This window comes from Pectinophora gossypiella, unplaced genomic scaffold (genome assembly GCF_024362695.1).
Source record: "Pectinophora gossypiella unplaced genomic scaffold, ilPecGoss1.1 Pgos_30, whole genome shotgun sequence".
Lineage (NCBI taxonomy): Eukaryota > Metazoa > Arthropoda > Insecta > Lepidoptera > Gelechiidae > Pectinophora > Pectinophora gossypiella.
Genome location: NW_026063240.1, coordinates 124900 through 147088, shown reverse-complemented (window position 1 = coordinate 147088; position 22189 = coordinate 124900). Strand labels below are relative to the sequence as shown.

Sequence of the window (22189 nt, the reverse complement as noted above, 5' to 3'; positions counted from 1 at the left end):
CCTGTTGCAACTAAGGTTTAAGTTAACTAAGGTACCTGCATGCCAAATTTCAAGCGTCTAACTTAAGCGGTTTAGATTTTTCATACAAAAGGATTTTCCCGCTAATTTCCGTTCCCGTGGGAATTCCGGGAATTCCTTTCTTAGTGCACCTCTACGGTATCTAAGCTATGTCCCTTCCAAATTTCAAATGCCTACATTTAGCCGTTCAGGCTATGCGTTGATATGTCAGTCACTGAGTCAGTCAGTTTCTCCTTTTATTTAGATTTGATTTTTTCATACAAATGTTTTTTCCCGCTAACTACCGTTCCCGTGGGAATTTTGTAATATCCTGTTGCAACTAAGCTTTAAGTTTATTAAAGTACCTGCATGCCAAATTTCAAACGTCTAACTTGAGTGGTTTAGATTTTTCATACAAAAGGATTTTCCCGCTAATTCCCGTTCCCGTGGGAATTTCGGGAATTCCTTTCTTAGTACACCTCTACGGTGTCTAAGGTACCTGCGTGCCAAATTTTAAACATCTTACTTGAATGGTTTAGATTTTTCATACAAAAGGATTTTCCCGTTAATTCCCGTTCCCGTGGGAATTTCGGGAATTCCTTTCTTAGTGCACCTCCACGGTACCTAAGGTACTTGCATGACAAATTTCAAACGTCTAACTTGAATGGTTTAGATTTTTCATACAAAAGGATTTTCCCGCTAATTCCCGTTCTCGTGAGAATTTCGGGAATTCCTTTCTTAGTGCACCTCCACGGTACCTAAGGTATCTGCATGCTAAATTTCAAATGTCTAACTTGAGTGGTTTAGATTTTTCATACAAAAGGTATTTCCCGCTAATTCCCGTTCCCGTGAGAATTTTGGGAATTCCTTTCTTAGTGCACCTCTACGGTATCTAAGGTACCTTCATGCCAAATTTCAAACGTCTAACTTGAGTGGTTTAGGTTTTTCATACAAAAGGATTTCCCTTCACTACTCTGCTCCTATTGATTGTAGCGTGATGAAAAGTATACTATGACCTGTCCAGGAGTGTGAAGAATAATTGTACCAAGTTTCATTAAAATCCGTCCAGTAGTTTTTGTTTCTATAAGGAACATACAGACAGACAGACAGACAGACAGACAGACAGATAGACAGATAGACAGACAGACAGACAGACAGACAGACAAAAATTTTACTGATTGCATTTTTGGCATCAGTATCGATCACTTATCACCCCCTGATAGTTATTTTGAAAAAATATTTAATGTACAGAATTGACCTCTCTACAGATTTATTATAAGTATAGATTTCAAAAATATAAAGAGATAATACGTTACTTGGTTCCAAATAAAATTGTATCCTTAGTGTTTGCAAAAGTGTGAAATAATATACCATATTTGTATTTAATTTGTGTCTTTTACCATTTCTTTCCTCTAAATAAACAATCTGCCCCTTTCAGTACCATCTTGAGTAGTTTTTTTCCTGATTTCATATAATACTTTTATTAGAAAAGTAAATATAACTTTACACTTCCTTTTTTCCATTCATTTCTTTAATCTAAACTTATATATACAATACTAGTCATATATTCATTTTAACAACTGCATTTGGATATGTACTTATGGGTGACTATCCCACTAATAAATAAATAAATAAATAAAATCATTTTATTTCAGGCATGTAACCCATATTTACATTAGAAATTAAATTAAAATTACAATTCAAAAATTAAAATTCCAAAATCAACAAAATACAATGGTAAAATTAAATTAAGTTAAAACTAAATCAAATTAGAAAAATACTCAAATAAATACAATACAATACAATAATTTTATTTCAGACCATGTGTCCTAAAAAAAATTACAATAAAATAACCTCACCTCCGTATGTGTAGCTGCACCCAATGACGCAGCATCGGTGAGTCATACCGGCCTGCAAACACATTCAGAAGGCTGTTGGTGCTAGCGCGAAGCCGAAAAAGAAGGGAGGCGCATCGTTTTCTCATAATTGCGTAGAAGACATCCGTTTGCGTCTCCGCGAACATCCCGGACGCGCTGCAACGCCACGGTAGCCCCAACAGGATCCTGAATGCGTTATTATATTGCACACGCAACTCGCTGTATCTCCGCTGCGTGTAGCTGGCCCATAAGGCGCACGAGTAGAAGGATTGGCAGTAAGCTTTAAAAAGCGTAATCTTCACTGCCTTCCCACATCGCACGAACCTACGGGCCAGCATATTACAGCGGACAGCCAGCGACCTGCATTCACGCTCTATGTCACTGTTGTCGGAGAGGTCATCAGTAACCCAATGGCCCAAGTATTTAAATTTAGATACCCTGGAAACGGGGGCGCCACAAAGGAAGACATCAGGGAAATCGTCTCTTGTTTTGGCCTGAGGCTTGAAAACCATCATTTCACTCTTCCTAACATTATACTTGAGCCCCTGGGCCGCCGCGTAAGATTCGCAAATAGTGATAAGTTTCCTGAGGGCCTCAATCGATGGGCTCAACAGCACCATGTCGTCGGCGTAGCTGATGTTATTCAAGCACGTTCCGTCAATGTGACATCCAACATGTGTGCTGCTGAGCTCACCGACCAACCCGTCCATGTAAAGGTTGAACAGCCGGGGCGAGGTCAGCCCACCCTGTCGCACCCCGCAATTCAACCTGTACACATCATACTGCGCCCCTGCCCACCTAACACTATTCTTTTGATTGCCGTACCAAAACCGCAGAAGTGACGTCAGTTCATGAGGCACTGTAGTGTCTTCCCATAGCTTACGCCATAACACATCATAAGAGACTAGATCGAATGCCTTCGACAAGTCCAAAAAGCAGGCAAATACCGGGGTTTTCCTCTCAGTGTAGTACTGTACAGTTTGCTTGAGGCACAATATGGCGGTCTCAGTCGATAAGCCAGGTCGGAAACTAAAAAAATCTTCCAAAATGTTGGGATTCATTAAAAGGAACTCTAAATCATTCCGTCCTAAGACGAGGATAATCTTGTTTAATGCGCTGGTTCGAAGTCATCTTGAGTTCGCGTCCGTAATTTGGAATCCAGTATATGCCGTTCACTCGCAACGACTTGAGTCTATACAACGCGCATTTACTAGAAGTCTAGCCTTTACCACCCAAGGGATTTCTCACAGGTGTCCATATAAACAGCGCATGCAATTCTTCGGAATGACATCATTGTACAAACGCCGTAAAGTGCATGATGCAGTTTTTCTTCATAGGTCTGTGAATGGAGTTATTAGATGTGAACCACTTCTCTCTCGTCTTAGATTGTCAGTGCCCAGAACATTACCTAGAAAGCCCATCAGCAAAACATTTTGTCCCCTTGCTAACAGAACCAATGTCGGTAGTCATACAGCGTTGAGTCGCATCTGCGTGACTCATAATGAACTAAGTGCCGCAATGCCTGATCTAGACCTATTTTTCAATTCTCTCAGGCAGTATAAGGATAAAATTTATAAATATTTATGTCCTCCAGCATAATATATATTTTACTTTTTTATGTATTTTTTTAATTATCTGTTTTTTAAATTTTATTATTTAGTTATCTACTAAACGATTACGTTGTCCTACTTTGCAAATGTTGTGTGCACCTATAATTGGCTTATGTAACAGTCTAATTTCTGATGTAACTTTTATTTTATTTAATGTTTTATTGTATAAGCTGTTGGTGTACCTTTTTTATAAAATAAAAATAAAAATAAACCAAACTGGGCATCATGCAAATTAATGTTCTTAGCCAGCTGTTTATCAAGCAAACTGTCCAGAACCTTAGCCACCACGGTAGCAAGCGATATAGGCCTGTAGTTGGACACGTCGGAGGCATCCCCCGTCCTGTCTTTAATGATCGGAACCACTAGTGTGTACATAAGGTCCTGTGGCAGGTAATGGTGACTCAGACACAAATTAAAAAGTAAAGAGAGCACTCTCGGTAAATGCGGCCCAGCTTGCCTCAGGTGCTCGATACTAAGGTCGTCGTACCCTGGAGACTTTCCTCGTACCATTTTGCTAATAACAGATGATACTTGATTAGCTGAAAAACGAGTTGTGATTTTGTGTACTTCGACCCCTACATCGAGCCCCCGAGGCACGCCCGGCAATGGAGACTCCACTTTAAAGCGCTGTCGAAACAGATTGGCTATTTCGCCGGGCTCACTTACACCAGCCACACTCACCGGGAGACTCGATTTCACATTTAACTTATTAGTCGACTTCCAAAATTTCCCGAATTGTTTCTTTGAATGATTTTCAGCTAATATGTCCATCCTTATTTGCTGTTCATTATTTTGACAAAATTTTAATTTAGATTTGAAAGTCCTTCTTGTACTAGGGTAAATGTAGGTAATGGGGATCACTTAAGCGAAAATGAAAAAAAAAGCTAATCTATGAATCAACTATTTATTACTCCGTTTTTATTATAAACTTTACTCTACTAACTATCGATTGAGATCAACTTTAATTACTTTGGTTTATTAGTTTTGGTACAATAGCATTTAAAAAAAAAAATAACTTTGATCCCGATTGTCAACTTGGGTTGGCAATGGTGATCAGTATGTGGGCAATGGTGATCAACACATATCGCAAACATAATTGTGCGCAGTATTCCACCCAGAACAGTCGGCATGAGGCCAGAGCCCACAAGAAGTGCACCGGTACCATGTTTCATTGTTGCGGCCGAATTCACCACATACAAGACACAAGCTGCTTGCATCTTCTGCATCGTCATTTTCCTGGCATAACACATCCGTGTTCACGTCTGACGTCGAAGTACCATTGGAGTCCGACAGAATTTTCTTCTTAACCTTGTCACGACTACCCTTCTGTGGCTTGATTTTCTTTCCTGTTCTTTTTCCTTCGTTTTTCACAGCTTTGGCTTTTCTTTTATTTTCTTTTTCAACTAGGGCGTCTTCATATAGGTAATTGGGATCACCCGACTCCGATTACCTACATAGGCAATAAAACGAAAAAAAAAAAATTGGCGAGAAATTATAGGTAATAATAACAATATGGCTGTTGAATTGCATGCTAAAATGCTACGACTATTACACATTACAAGTACAGAAATAAATATTTGTTATTTTGTAACTTACCTTCGTATTTCTTAACTCGAAAAATTAGATGTAAATGGCACGAAATCTTCAAACACCCATTACTCGCCAACGCGTCGGCCGAGCTGAGCCAGTCGCCGCTCGCGCACGGGTGTGACATCATGCTAGCGTGTACTTATGTTTGAATCGGTCGGTCGCGTTCGGTTTTTGTTATTTTGAGGTGATCACCATTGCCTACTGACTCCCATTGCCTACATCTCCCCTACACATGTTTTCGTATAGAGGTCCATAAGTGGGAGCACCATATGTAAGCCAAGTTTGATAGCACAATCTAGCCTCCCTGTGAGCGCCACTGACGTGCTTATTCCAGCCAGTAATGTATTTACGGCGTTTGACATAGTCACTACCGATATACGTACACCGGGCGCCCCCCACCATAACTGACACTATTTCATTATACATTTTATCCAACAACAAGCAATGGTCTATACTAGAACACGTATTTATAAGAACAGTTCCTACATTCTATCGGAAAGTCTATAAGTCGTAATTTAGAATTATAATATTCATAATATTCTTTAATCTGCACTTTGTCACGTTCACCCCAGCGCACCTTATTACAACGCAGTCGCGTTGTCGACAATTTAGGATTAATCACATTAACATTACATTCAAACAGAACCGGATAATGATCGGATGTACTCAGACCGTATAACACTGACGCCTTCACAACTAGGTTCTTCGCCGCACTTGTCACTATACAGTGATCTAACCAACGCTTCACACCTCTCGCTTGACACACAAACGTATGGGTGTCACTAGGTAGAAGCTTATGGTCAATACACGACCACGATTGCTCGGTACATACCGATAAAAGTTCAGTAGAAAATCGTTCGCCGGGGTGCGCGTTAAAATCACCTAGCATAATAACAGACTCGACATGGCTTGCTTCAATTATGGCTATCATCTCACTCAAAATAGATGTAAAGTCTACAAGACTGTCACTATTTTTATTGTCGAATGGCATGTATACTGAAAAAATTAACAAGGGACGATTGTCACGCACCGTTTTGATTGCCACTAACCGGTCACTACTACACTGCACGATAGATACTAACGGCAACGCCGCCTTTTTCCACATCAAAGCCACACCACCATAAGGTCTTCCTTTAATCACACCGACAGACGTATCTATGGCTGACTTGCCTGTAAACGCAAAGCCATCATCCAGACTTCCCAGGTATGGTATTTCGTGCGGCCATAGCCAGGTTTCCTGAAGTGCGATGACGTCAGCCCTACTACATAAGTTTTTCACACAGTCAACTGATCGTATTATTCCTTTGCAATTAAATGTAGATACAATTAAGTTAGAACTATCCATTAATGACTAGGGAAAATATCAGACTGACTATCCTGGCCAGGATTCTCACTGGACCGATACTTAAATCGCATAAATTTCCTAAAAGTTATGCCATTCGGCCACAATTTATCATCAAGAAAAATCTCCGCTTTAGAAATAGGTATATAAAACTTGAATGCATTGTAGCCTCGGTCCCGTTTCATGTTTATTTTATCAAGACTAACAATAACATCCGTTTTGGACCTTATATATTCTTTAATGTCATTTTCTTTTGTACTCTTATGAACATTGGAAATAAATAAAGGTATTTCTCTATCCGCCGCTTTAAAATTTCCTTCTGTGGTCGCTTTACCTTGCTTTCCTAACACACGATTTCTTATTCTTTTCCTTATTACTTCTATCCATTCTCCACCCCTTTCCTCCTTTTTCCATTCGCCCCCACTCTTTAGGACGTCCGCTACAGTCAGCCGTTGTCCTGTAGGCACATTCGCCAAGTTATTTGCGCAATTAACAGTATTCGAAACTTCGCTATTTTGTATGAGCACACTAATACTTTTGGGACATTCGTTATTTTGAAGGAACGAACTCGCAAGCGCACCATCAGCACATTCGCCTTTTTGTGTGATACTTACACCCTCAGAATATTCGCGATTTTGTGGGCGCATGCTCAAGGGCTTGTGTGAAGTTGCCGCGGTACATTCACTGTCTTGAACGCTCGCCGTGGCCGCTCGCACAGTTGCCTCGGTCGTAATAGATGACTCATTCAAAGTCACATCCGTTATAGTTTACGGTTTTGTATACCTATATTGTTGCATTATTTTCTCACTGTTTAACAATAATTCAGCTGTGTTATTAGGAGATGATGTAGTTGAGGTGTGCTCATGTACACTTTTATTTGTTACGTGTTCCATATCCACTGTCTTAAGGTTAGCCGTTGAGTTAATAGTGTTTATCAACCAATCGCTCACATCAGCTGCGGCGGCGCCTCGCTTTTTGTTTACATTTGATGTCAGCTGATCTTGATGCAGTTCCACCAAGTGCAAGTTGAACTTCGATTTTAAGTGAGTGTGTTGTTCGAGTGTACAGTAAGTGTCTTTGATGTTTTGCAGCTCTTTTTGTAAAATTATAATGTTCTTTAATAAGGTAGTTACATCTACGTGGTCGAACGTTACTGGCGGTAACTTATGTAGATCTTTAGCAACAAACATAGGTACCTTTTCGGGGTCAACGCTCTGGAACACGGCGATAATATCCTCAAGGTCCCGTTGCATCTTCCCATCCCTTTTGCGTGAGATTTTTCGTAGTTTAGTAGGCACTGATTCAAATAATAACGTTTTCGCAACTTCAATATCACTTTGCATGAAGCCTGTTGTACAGATGCGTATTAAACTTTCAACATCCATAACTTGCAGTTTATTTTGCTATGCTATTAATACATCGATGTCATTCTCCGCGCTTGCGCTTAATGATTTAGTTCAAAAGTTTTGGCAGTTAGAAGAAGTCCCTGGCTTAAAATATTTAAGTCCAGAAGAGACTCAGTGTGAGAACATCTTCCTAGCCTCTGTGTCACGAGCTGATGATGGCAGATACTGTGTCCCGTTGCCTTTCTCTAAGGATCCGAGTGACCTTGGAAATTCACGCGCTGTGGCACAGCGTCGTTTTATGGCCTTAGAGCGAAAATTTAAACAGTCACTCGATTTACAGGGAAACTATAATAAGGTAATCGGTGAATATATCGAAAAAGGTTACTTATCTGAAGTGGCGCAGGCTGATATAGTTGATGATGGTTATTACATACCGCATCACGCCGTGATTCGGCCAGACAAGCCCATGCCTAGGGTTGTGCTTGACGCCAGCGCTAAAACTCACACAGGGTTGTCACTGAATGATATTCTTCATACTGGCCCAAACTTACAGGCTGATCTTACGCTACTGTTGCTGGATTTTCGCTTATTCCCGGTAGCCATAACTGCCGACATAACACAAATGTATTTACAAATTCAGGTGCCTGATGAACATCGTAAATATTTAAGAATCTTATTTCGATTTACGAGTAATGATATTTTGCGTACCTATCAGTTCAATCGAGTTCCATTTGGACTGAAGTCTAGTCCATACTTAGCCATGCGAACTGTTCGCCAATTGGCCAATGACATGAGACCACATTTTCCTGACGCTGCCCAAGTAGCTGAGTCCAAATTATATATGGATGACTTGGTCCATAGTGTACCAGATGATGACTGTGCCGCTCTTCTTGCACGAGAATTGATCTCACTATTTAAGTCTAGTGCCTTTGATCTGGTGAAATGGAACAGCAATTCACCTTCTGTACTCGAGAACTTACCCGAATCTCATCGTAGCCAGGTGGATTTTACTGACGGCTCTAGCAGTGCTTCTGTGATGACATTTTCTTCTTCACGACCTCTGATGTCCAGGAAAAGTGTACTAAGCGGAGCATACTTTCCATGGTCGCACGTTTATTTGACGTTCTTGGCCTCGTAGGTCCGGTGATTTTATATGCCAAATTACTCATTAAAGAGCTATGGCTATGTGACATTGGTTGGGATGAAACTCCCCCGGATGGTATTATTCAAAGATTCTCTGCTCTGAGGCAAGAATTTCCTCTTCTTGCGACTTTGAAAATCCCACGTCATGTTGGTGTTCTCAACGATTCCACTGTTGTTCTCGTCGCGTTTTGCGATGCTAGCATGAACGGGTATGGTTGTGTCATATATTTACATTCCACTGACGCAAATGGAAAAAACATAGTAAGATTGTTGTGTGCCAAGTCTAAGGTGTCCCCCACCAAGGTAACCACACTCGCTCGTTTGGAGTTGTGTGCTGCAGTATTGATGTCCAAGTTAGTACGGACTGTCCATAATACTTACGGATCTCGGATCTCTATTGCAGGGATCTATGCTTTTTCTGATTCCACCATTGCGCTCTCCTGGATTCATTCGTCACCGCATCGTTGGTCGGTGTTCGTTAGCAACCGAGTAGCTCAATGTCAGGAAAACTTGCCACCGAATAATTTCTACCATATAGCTGACAAAGAAAATCCGAGTGATTGTTTGTCGCGAGGCATGTTGCCTTCCCAACTCATATCACATAAGTTGTGGTGGAAGGGTCCGGAGTGGATTCGGAAGCCTTGCGAGGAATGGCCTGTGAAGCCCTTTGTTCCTTGTATATCAGGAGACATACCCGAACACAAGATAAATGTGTTGACTGCAACTGTTCACTGTGAACAATCGGTTCTCAATTCTCTGGCTAGACGTGTATCCACATGGGATAAATTGTTAAGGATTGTTGTTTATGTCCTCAAATTTATTAAAAAGATAAAATCTTCAAGTATTGTCGAAAATCTTTTAACTGCTGAAAGAATGATAGTCTCTTCTGTTCAAGAAGTGTATTTCAAAGATGACATAATTGCTCTTCAAAAAGGTAAACAACCTTCAAAAAAGTTACAGAACTTATCTGTCTTTCTCGACCAAGTTGGCATATTACGCGTTGGTGGTCGAATTTCAAAATCGGATTTACCATCTGAGGCTAAGCATCCGGCTTTGCTTCCTAAACACGACCATGTCGTAGACTTGATAATTAATCACTATCATGTGATGAATTGCCATACAGGCCCAGGACTTCTTATGTCCATTTTGCGGCAAAGATTTTGGATACTTGATGCCAGAACTGTCATTAGGGCTCAAGTGCGGAAATGTAACTCTTGCTTTCGCGTTAATCCATCTCACCCTACGCCTAGGATGGCAGACCTTCCGCCTTTTCGTATAACGGAAGCAAAGGCCTTTGTACATACAGGGGTTGATTACGCAGGTCCACTTAAAATAACGATCACTCGTCGTAGGGGTCAACGTTCTCAAAAAGCTTATATCTGCCTATTCGTGTGCCTTGTAACTAAAGCTACACACGTTGAATTGGTCTCCGATCTGACTACAAATGCCTTTTTGGCAGCATTCAACCGATTTATTTCTCGTCGTGGTCCTGTGTCGTTCTTGTACTCCGATAATGGAACCAATTTTATTGGTGCAAAGGCTCAACTGGATGATCTTTACAAGTTCTTAATTGGCTCTGCATTTAATCCTGTTTTGAAGCAAGAGCTTATTAAGCATCGCATTGAATGGAAAATGATTCCACCTCACTCTCCTCATTTTGGAGGTATGTGGGAGTCTAATATAAAGAGTCTAAAAACTCACTTGTATAGGGTTATTGGTTCCCAAATTCTCACTTATGAGGAATTACAAACCGTTTTGGTGCAAATTGAGTGCATTATGAACTCACGCCCGCTCACGGTCGTATCCTCTGACCCATATCCGGAAATAATCACACCCGCACATTTCTTAATGTCGACACCCTTGCAGTATTTACCTGCTACGGATTTGACCGACGTGCGTATTAGTCTTTCTGACCGTAAACAATTACTTGATAATATGGTTCAGTCCTTCTGGAAAAAGTGGCATTTAGAATATCTGCATACGCTGCAAGTCAGGCAGAAGTGGACTAAACTTTTTTTTTTTTTTTGACGTGACTTGTTGTAGATTTGCCGCAGATGGCATTAACTACTTGGCCGGACAAATGGGGAGCGCTGAAGGCTCTCACCCGGTACAACGTTTAAGACAACAGGCCTGAGGGTGCCCAGTTGGGCGCGAACCTCGGCTCAGGGCGTCGTCTGAGAGGAAGAATATTGAAAGGATTAATCGACCCTAGTGGGTCTATAGCGATAACCGCTGAATGAGGAAAATCGTCGACCACGCCGGCGGGGTCGGTATCGGGGTTCTGAAGTGTTTGGTGTCGCGAGCTGATTGGCTGCCTCTATGGCTAGAGTAATCGGGTCGTCGGGATCGTATATTACGTCCTTCGGACGCCGATACTTGTCAGTACCGTCCCTAAGCGGGATGTATTCGGAAGCCGCAACTACCAGGGGATTTGGGTGGTGCGGAGCAGAATCGAAAAAACGTTTGGAAGCTAATTTGAGCCATTGGGCAATGGTTGGCAGACCTAGGTCAATGTGCAGATTTTCATTGCGAAGGAACCACGGAGCTCCCGTGGCTTTCCGCATGAAACGATTTTGAATTACCTGTAGACGGTGGATTTGAGAGGGACTCGCGTGAGCGAAAACTACCCCTGCATAGGTCATGATTGGACGGATGCAAGTCGTGTAGATTTTCACCTTATTCCTAAGGGACAATTTACTACGCTTGTTAAGGAGGCAATGAAGACGGCCCATTACAAACGCGGCGCGATCGCGCACACGTTTGATATGGGCCTTGAAAGTAAGACGTCTATCCAAGACTACGCCGAGATATTTGACTTGCTCCTCCCAAGGGATCGGCTTACCAAACATCTTGATGAGTTTAAGTTGACGGCGTGACCGTGGCGTGTTATAATAGCCCTTTGAAAAGTACACCGCTGCACTTTTCTACGGGTTTACCTCGATTCTCCATTTGCGAAACCACTTGCCCAAGGCATTGGCCGCGCGCTGGAGGATTCCGGTCATCATAACTCGACCACGGCACGAAGAATAGATGGCTGTATCATCCGCAAATAAAGCTAGTTGGGTGTTAGGGGATTTGGGAATGTCACTAGTATACAATGAAAATAGTAAAGGGGAGAGGACGGACCCTTGTGGGACTCCGGCATGTATCGGGTGCGGTGACGAGAGTGTCCCTTCCACGCGGTAGCGAAAGGTTCGATTTGAGAGGAAGTCTCGTATGATGTGCACGAGACGGTCTGGCACTCCCAGTGAATAAAGCTTGTAGATCAAGCAGTTGTGCCAGACTTTGTCGAACGCTTTCGCCACATCGAAAAAGAGCGCTCCCGTAGCGACAGGTTTTTTTAAGTTTAACCTACTAGAGATATGTTCAACAATACGGTGCACTTGTTGAACGCAGGAGTGTTTGGTTCTAAAACCAAACTGCTCTGGTGGAATAAGACTATTGGATTCGGCGTAGTCCCGTAATCTAGCAAATATGAGCCGCTCATAAATCTTCCCCATGGTATTGAGGAGACTTATGGGGCGGTAGCTCGAAGGTTCGTTTTTAGGTTTCCCAGGCTTTGGTATACCAATTACAATTGCTTCTTTCCACTGCTGTGGAAAGACGCAGTTGATCATGGCGACGTTGAATATTGCCGTTAGTAAGCAGATGAGGGGAGCACCGAAGGTTTAAGGCCTCTGCCTCGAATTTTGCGGGCAGCGGGGCGACGGCGGCGGCGGCGCGGGAGCGGCAGGATCTTATGCGTATCGTCAAATGGACCGGGTCTCGAAAACAGCGGCGCGGGAGCGGCGCGGGGGCGGGCAACGAGCGGTGCACTCCATTCGAGCGGTGACCATCATAATATGTATGGGTATAGTACTCAACAATGGAAGTATATCAATCTTATAATGAAAATACTGTCAATAAATAACAAAACTGTGATTTAAATAGTTAACTAATCGTCGTACATATGAGAACTTTAATTTTAGAGAGAAGATTTAGTTTTAAGATTAGAATAAGCGTGGAATTATTATACTGACCACTAAGTATATCGACCTTGTAATAAAAATCTTCTATTTATCCACAACAACCTTCTACATCCTCACAAGAGGCTCCTGTTTCTTCTCAAGAAGCTTCTACATCATCGCAAGAAATTTCTACGCCTCCAAGAGAAGCTTCTGCGTCACAACGATCAAGAAAAAAGAGAACAGCGAATGACATAAGAACTGAATTTTTAGAATTGGAAAGGAAAAGGATAAGACTGCTGGAAAATGATTTATCAAATCAAAGTAGAAACGAGGCTTCTAGAAATGAGAATAAGTCTGAAGACTACTATTTTTTTATGAGTTTGCTTCCACAAATGGAAAAATTCACGCCTGTTCAAAAGTTCAGAGTAAGACAAAAAATTAATCAGGCTCTTCTAGATGAGTTAAGTGTAAATGAAAGCACGTACCCTTCTAATGAATCATATATGTATGGGTATAGTACTCAACAATAGAAGTATATCAATCTTATAATGAAAATACTGTCAATAAATAACAAAACTGTAATTTAAATAGTTAACTAATCGTCGTACAAATGAGAACTTTAATTTTAGAGAGACGATTTAGTTTTAAGATTAGAATAAGCGTGGAATTATTATACTGACCACTAAGTATATCGACCTTGTAATAAAAATACTGTAAATGAGTAAGAAAACTGTGATTGTAGAAATAATAATTCGTCGTACAAACGAAAACTGTGATTTTAAAAATAAATGACAAACTGTTATGTTACTTATTTCATACGAAACGTTTTTATATTATATTTTTCGTCAAAGATAAATAATTAAGGCTGATTAGTGTGTAGTAGGTATTTAATAAAAATTATTGTATCTTGGAACTTAATACCGATGCCAAACTATTTACTAAATTAGTAGGTACAACACTTCCTTTTTGAAACTATCAATAAATACAATTACAAATTACAATTTCGTTGTTTTACTTACCCAAGGGTTATGTATAATTTTTCTGCTGGAGATATACCTCTTAAACTTTTTGGATTAATTCCGGACTCTAAATCACTCTTGATAGTTTCTAGAATATAGTCAAAAGTTTCTACACTCATTCGGGTGTAGTCATAGAATTTATCGGGATTTCTTCTCTGTTCTTCATAATTTCGATAAAACTCGCCATTTATTTTCCTTGCCCTATAGTAGGGATCCACTTCTTCTTTCGCCCACAATAAATCGAGCGTTAGGAATACATTTGAATCCAAAAGATGTTGTCGCCGATTTTCAGACATTTCGTTTGCGAATGTCGACAACACAACCACGAACACAACACTACACCGCTACAGTGCCGCGCGATCTGCCCGCTGGTTTCGAGAACAGGTATGCGTTGCCCGCCCCTCTCCCGCGCCGCCGCCGCTGCCGCTCCGCTGCCCGCAAAATTCGAGACCGAGGCCTTAAGGACACGATTCGTGATACCGTCTGAGCCAGGGGCTTTTCGGGTATGAAATTTTTTGATGATACCTAGTACCTCTTCCTCAGTGACCTGTGGAAGAGGAGGATCGGTGGGAGGTACAGAAGCCCCACGCTGAACTTCAGAGTTCACCATCGAGAGGTGCCTACGATCGATAGGAAGAGTGCTGGACGAGCATTGGGCTTCGAGACTGTCGGCAAGGCATTCGGCTTTTTCGTCATCGTCAAAAGCGGGGGATTGGTTAGGCCTATTGAGAGGAGGAGTAGGGACAACCGTATCCTTTTGAAGAGACCTAGACAGCTGCCAGATGGCCTGGTGGTGGGGCTCAATGCCGCTTAAAAGATTATCCCACCGATTCTGTCGCATGTCATTAATACGTTTTCTTACAGTATGCTGCAAGAGACGCAAATGACGGCGACATTCCTCGGTGCGATTGGAATCATATGCTCGGGTGGCTGCGTTTTTCTCCGTTAGCAGATCACGGATGTCGGTAGGCAGTTTCCAGCGATGGTCTTCCATCTCCGGAACCTGTTTTGAACTTCCGTTCAAAACCGACCTCACGTGATCCGTGAGGGAGTTAATAGCTGGAGTGGACTAAACTAGATCATCCAATTATTATTATTATTATTATTGGAAGCACAGGCAGCACTTTGTGCTGATGCGTGCTTATCACTTCACTTGTGTTCATGATTGTTCATATATTTGTCAAGTCTATTTTTAAAAGAGTTCACTGAGGGAGCACTGATCACAGATTCTGGCAGTTCATTCCACGCGTCCACTACACGGTTGGGCAAAAAGTGATATCGAGGGTTGCTAGTACCTTTGGAGCGTGAGAGTTTTAGCGAGTGTCCTCTCAGATTGATGTTTTGGTTCAGTACATAGATGTCTTTCAAGGCATTAACATTATAGTATTCAGTAAGAATTTTAAACGTTTCAATGAGATCTCCACGTTGCCTACGATACTCCAAGGTGGTTAAACCAAGTATAGATAGTCGAAGCTCATATTCAACATTACGCAGGACTGTCACCATTTTTGTTGCTCTTCTCTGGACTCTCTCTAGTAATGCAATGTCCTTCCGAAAGTAAGGACTCCATATTTGAAACCCATGTTCTAACAGCGGTCTGACGTAAGTTTTGTAAAGCCTAAGAAACAATTCCTTGTCTATATGATAAAAAGCTTTTCTAATCATGTATAGGAGGGAGTTAGCCTTCTTAGTGATTCCAATAATGTGTTCGTCCCACTTTAGATTATTTGTTATCGTTATGCCAAGGTCCTTCTGTTTTTTAACACACTCGAGAGGTTTTGAGTCAATAGTGTAACTCAACGAGGGATTGTTACTGCCAACATGCAACACAGTGCATTTGTCCACGTTTAATGTGATTAGCCAATCTCGGGTCCAAGCAATTACTCTATCGAGATCATCTTGGATTACATTATGACTAATAAGTGGGTTCCCCATTATTTTCGTGTCATCTGCAAAGAGTGATATATCAGACATGATAACATGTTTAAGATCTGTAAGATAGATACTGAATAGAATTGGTCCTAACACCGATCCCTGCGGCACACCGCTGAGGACTTTTCTGGGAACAGAGTATGATTCTCCGATGCGCACAGAGAAGGTGCGATTTGACAGGAAGTCTTCAATCCACTTCAAGAGATTGCCTCTAATTCCAAAGTGTTCTAATTTAGCAATCAATCGTGTGACAGGAACTCGATCAAAAGCTTTTTCATAGTCCAAGTAAATAATATCTGTAGGTATTCGTGCCTCCCAATTTCTTGTCCATGTGTCCAAGCAACAGAGTAAGTTGGTAACTGTTGACCTCCTTGGCACAAAGCCATGTTGTTCCTCGATGATGACATTCTCTCGTGCCAAAAACATCCTTAATTGTTGAGCTATGATTTTTTCCAATAGTTTACATGCTATACACGTGAGACTAATAGGACGGTAGTTAGCTGCGTTGAGTTTGTCACCTTTTTTGTAAATTGGTGTCACAATCGCTTTTTTCCAGTCTTGCGGGAGTTTATTTTGAGTGAACGACTTAAACATCAGGTTTGCCAAGGGAGCTGATATAATAGAAGACAACCTTTTGAGTAGTACAGCAGGTATATCATCAGGGCCCATTGAAGTGTCATCATCGAAGGTATTCAATATTTTAGAGACATTATCTGGCTTAAACTCAATTTCTTCTATTGATTGCCGCACACGTGGCACACCTGGCGTTGGGATGTTTATACCAGTGGGCTCGTTGACGTAAGACATTTCAAACTGTTTTGCGAAAATATCTGCAATGCCCCTTTCATCGGTAACTATTGTCCGTGTTGCTTCATCTCGTAAAGATGTTGGAACTGACATTTTAGAAGTTAGCTGCTGTCTAACGTAACCATGGAATGCCTTCAGTCCGCGCTTAATAAGGTCCTTTTCATATTTGATTCTAGAATTCCGGGTAAGTGACACAATCTTGTTGTTAACTTGTCTATATTTATTGTAGTTTATAGATTTTGTTTTATCTGTTAAGTAAATATTCCACAGATTTCTTTTTTCATCAACTAACTTAAGTATATCAGGGTTTATCCATGGTTTGTTAATATCCCTAATTCGTTTGCGCCTTGTTTTCGGTAAATATGAGTCTAATACGTGTTCAATTTTGTTCTTGAAGTCCTGCCAAGCCTCTTGTGTAGTACAATCATCACTAGAAGTTTTGAAGTCCTCTTCTAGATGCTCTGCAATCTGTTGGTAATTGGCATGATAATAATTTCTACGTAATGGAATGTCTCTACGGGATTTTTTACAGTTTGCTTGCACTTGCAAAGTAGCAAGTAATACTTGGTGGTCGCTTTTTCCAATGTTGGCCAGGTGTTCTATCTTTGTACATAGATTTTCATCATTAGTCAGCACGAGATCCAATAACGACTCCTGGTTATCTCTCTTACGAGTTATATCAGTAACAAGTTGGTGCAGGTTTGTATCCGTCATTACATCAATAAACCCACTATGCAAAGCGTTGTAACCATCAAATTTAGTCAAAGGCCAGTCAAGGTCCGGCAAATTAAAGTCCCCCATGATTAAAACAGTGTTTTTACTCTGTGACGCAGTTTGGATTAATTCAAATAACAATTTATCTGACTCATCATAGGTATAGTGTGTGGGTCTGTAAACGGCAGCAGTTAATAAACTCATACTTGCGTAAGTGATGTTAACCCAAAGAGCCTCCACATCATTGTGCCAGTTATTATAGGTAGGATGCAAGCTTGAGTGTATTGTCACCCCATCATGGGCATGTGCCACATAGATAGCAACCCCACCCCACCCTTTTCCTGTTACTCTATCTCTGCGAAATAGCGTATAGCCATCAATTTCTATCAATGTATTACTAATATCCGGTTTTAAGTGAGTCTCCGTCAATATTATACAAGTCGGTTTAAGCTTATCAATTTCGATCAAAAGCAGGTCTCGTTTTGCCATTAGGGATGCCAGGTTCGTGTAGAAAAAAGTAAGTTCGGTTATGGAGCAGACTAGTTTTTTTCTATATCATCTTTCGGTTTCTCCACTATTTTTGGCACACTATTTAAGTATTTTATAGTTAAATTGGACTCACCCTTGCTTATCCTTTCTTCTAGCTCAGTACGCAGTTGCTTCAAAAAGTCGCGCTGGTATGGAGTCAAATCATTTTGAGCCCTGATGCCTGCAGGAAGCTTTTTATTGTTTTTTAGTACCTGTTTTGCATGGTGTTTGGAGGCAAAAATAGCTTTGACTGGGCGAGGTGACGAGTCCCCCGGCTTTGGTTTTCCAAGACGGATGACAGCGAGAGGCTTGGCTTCAGTGACAGATTCCAGCGACTTTTTTATCTGTTCAGAATCATGCTGCTTACGTGCAGCCGAGTCAGCATCACTGCATAGGATTTCCGGAACACCATACATGATCACATTGGAACTTCTCTTCTCTCTCTCCTCCAGTTCCGAAACAATCGCTTCAAGACTTATACACGGGTTTTGTTTACCTTTCAGCTCATTGACCTCATTTTGGAGATTTGATACTAATTTGCGCAAGGCGGGTAACTGTCGGACACCAAGTTCACAATCCGCGCACAAATACTTCAATTTCGGTGACTTCAAAAGCACCACACGCAACTCGGTAGCTAGTAAACCACTGCATTTCACACAAATTGCCCTTTCACAACCGTGACAAGTAATTTTCGGGTTCGCGTCGTCCGGTTTAGGTATAGGATTAACACATTGCAAACACTTGGCCATTTCTTCTAAGTACTACACAAAGTACGTTTGTATGGTCACTTTCGTATTTTCACCTAACGCAGTTAATTATTTTTGCAAACACTGTCACGTGATTACTGCATAGAATTGAACACTTTGACACTGATTTTAAACCAAAACAATACTTTTATACAATTGAAAGGGAAATTATTCAAAATGATAATTGAAAACACAAGTGATTCCGTAAACGTAGGTAGACGAAAAAAAATTTCGATTGCTATTGGAACGGTTGTACTGGTTGAACGGCGTGATGATGCTCCTCCGTTAAGTTGGCCATTAGGCGTAATCACGGAAGTTCATCCTGGTTCGGACAAAATCGTTCGTGTAGCGACGGTTAAAACAAAATTCGGAATATTTAAACGTCCTATTCTTAAGTTATATCCAATTCCAACTCAATAATGTTGAAGGGATTCCAAGTGTAGTCGAAATAAAATACGAAGTAGTCACGAACTTGCAGTTTATACTTATCGTTGGTAGAACAAAAACAGAATGAGCGCGAATAACCAAATGTCATCCATACTAATATTATAAATGCGAAAGTAACTCTGTCTGTCTGTCTGTCTGTCTGTCTGTCTGTCTGTCTGTCTGTCTGTCTGTTACTCTTTCACGCCTAAACGGCTCAACGGATTTTGATGAAATTTGGTATGGTGATAGATGATAACCTAGAAATGGTCATAGGCTATAAATAATCACGCCATCGTTCTTAGGGGGTAGGCAGTTGGCAGATAACTAAATTGATTTAGTGATTTGTAGTCGTTTTTGTTGGGACTTTTGCTCTTTCACGTCTAAACGGCTGAACGGATTTTAATGAAATTTAGTAAGGTAATAGTTGGTTATCTAAAAACGGTTGTACGATCAAATTGATCACGTCATCGTACTTAGGGGGTAGGAAGTAGGCAGAAAACTGAATTGAGTTAGTGATTTTTTTATGGTTTTTGCTGGGAGTTTTGTCTATCATGCCTAAACGGCTCAACGGATTTTGATGAAATTTAGTTAGCTGATAGATAGTAATCTAGAAAAGGATATGGCCTATTAATATTTATGCTATCGTACTTAAGGCGTAGGCAGTAGACAGAAAACTAGGTTAGTGATTTTTAATTGTTTGTTTTAAAAGTTTGCCTCATTCACGCCTTAACGTCTGAACGGAATTTTATAAGACTTGGTTAATTTAAAGATAGGATCTTAGGCACGGACACAGGCTACTTTTTATGGCGGGAAAATACCTCATTCCCGCGGAAATCTAGATTTCGTGATCGTGTCAAGAAGCGCATGACGCCATAGCTACTGGAATGATTTCGATGTTTTTTTTTAAACTGAGTGACCTCAAGTTAGTATTTGATCACTTTTCTAACTTAGAGGGTAGGTAGGCGCCATAATTTAGGGAATTTATGATAAAATTTTGATGCAACTGTCTTTATTAAACAGTTATATCTCATTCCTACAGGAACCTACACATAGCTATAGCTAGCTATCTATTAACATTAAAACTCTTTCTAGAATCACATTACGCCAATTAATTGATCTGATTTGTATAAGTTTTTTTATTCAACTAACTATTACATTACATACAGATAAAATCTAATTACTTACACCACATAATTAATATAGTACTACATGACTAGCTACGCTTTAAACTTGAGGAGGTAATTCGATAGACATTTATACGAACTTTAAGCCCAGTAATCAATCCATACTAATATTATAAATGCGAAAGTAACTCTGTCTGTCTGTCTGTCTGTCTGTCTGTCTGTCTGTCTGTCTGTCTGTCTGTTACTCTTTCACGCCTAAACGGCTCAACGGATTTTGATGAAATTTGGTATGGTGATAGATGATAACCTAGAAATGGTCATAGGCTATAAATAATCACGCCATCGTTCTTAGGGGGTAGGCAGTTGGCAGATAACTAAATTGATTTAGTGATTTGTAGTCGTTTTTGTTGGGACTTTTGCTCTTTCACGTCTAAACGGCTGAACGGATTTTAATGAAATTTAGTAAGGTAATAGTTGGTTATCTAAAAACGGTTGTACGATCAAATTGATCACGTCATCGTACTTAGGGGGTAGGAAGTAGGCAGAAAACTGAATTGAGTTAGTGATTTTTTTATGGTTTTTGCTGGGAGTTTTGTCTATCATGCCTAAACGGCTCAACGGATTTTGATGAAATTTAGTTAGCTGATAGATAGTAATCTAGAAAAGGATATGGCCTATTAATATTTATGCTATCGTACTTAAGGCGTAGGCAGTAGACAGAAAACTAGGTTAGTGATTTTTAATTGTTTGTTTTAAAAGTTTGCCTCATTCACGCCTTAACGTCTGAACGGAATTTTATAAGACTTGGTTAATTTAAAGATAGGATCTTAGGCACGGACACAGGCTACTTTTTATGGCGGGAAAATACCTCATTCCCGCGGAAATCTAGATTTCGTGATCGTGTCAAGAAGCGCATGACGCCATAGCTACTGGAATGATTTCGATGTTTTTTTTTAAACTGAGTGACCTCAAGTTAGTATTTGATCACTTTTCTAACTTAGAGGGTAGGTAGGCGCCATAATTTAGGGAATTTATGATAAAATTTTGATGCAACTGTCTTTATTAAACAGTTATATCTCATTCCTACAGGAACCTACACATAGCTATAGCTAGCTATCTATTAACATTAAAACTCTTTCTAGAATCACATTACGCCAATTAATTGATCTGATTTGTATAAGTTTTTTTATTCAACTAACTATTACATTACATACAGATAAAATCTAATTACTTACACCACATAATTAATATAGTACTACATGACTAGCTACGCTTTAAACTTGAGGAGGTAATTCGATAGACATTTATACGAACTTTAAGCCCAGTAATCAATCATAGTAATAAGGTAATACTCATTTTAGACAAAGAAACGGATAGGTAATCAGTTCGTCAACGAAATTATAACACCTACACTTAGTTTGTTTACTATTTAACGAGGGAAAATAATCCTTACTAATATTATAAATGCGAAAGTAACTCTGTCTGTCTGTCTGTCTGTTACGCTTTCCCGCTAAAACCTCTCAACCGATTTTGATTAAATTTGGCACAGACAATCTTTAGACCCTGAGAAAGAAAATAGGATACCTTTTATTGCGAAAAGAAGGGACGAAGAGATTGAAATAGGGGTTGAAAGTTTGTATGGGATATTTTAATTTTAAAATATAAATCCATGAAACTTTATATTTAAGCACTTGATAAAAAATAATTAAACATTTGTTCTAGCGTTGCTGAAATTTCGACCAGTGAGGGAGTGAAATGAGGGTTGAAAGTTTGTATGGGAGTTCGTCATTTTTGGGGATAAAACCACGAAACTTTATATTTAGGAACTTGATAAGAAATAAAAAAACAATTTGTTAAAGCGTTTTTGAAAATTCGATCTTTGAGGGGATGAAATAGGTGTTGAAATTTTTTATGAGGTTCGTCATTTTTCAAGATAAAAATATTAAATTTTGTGTTTAGGCACTAAATAACAAACAAAAAATCGTTTGTTCAAGCATTTTGAAATTTTTACCAGTATGGGGGTGAAATACGGGTTGAATGT

The 22189-nt window shown here is 40.2% G+C and overlaps 1 long non-coding RNA gene across 1 annotated transcript in view; it reads right to left on the bottom strand.

Moving 5' to 3' along the window:
• Window positions 1-553: 553 nt before the first annotated feature.
• LOC126380867 (uncharacterized) overlaps window positions 554-22189 on the bottom strand; it is a 72515-nt gene continuing 50879 nt past the window's right edge. The window contains exon 3 of the long non-coding RNA XR_007568574.1: window positions 554-610. This is a non-coding gene — a long non-coding RNA (uncharacterized LOC126380867). The remainder of the gene's footprint in view (window positions 611-22189) is intronic.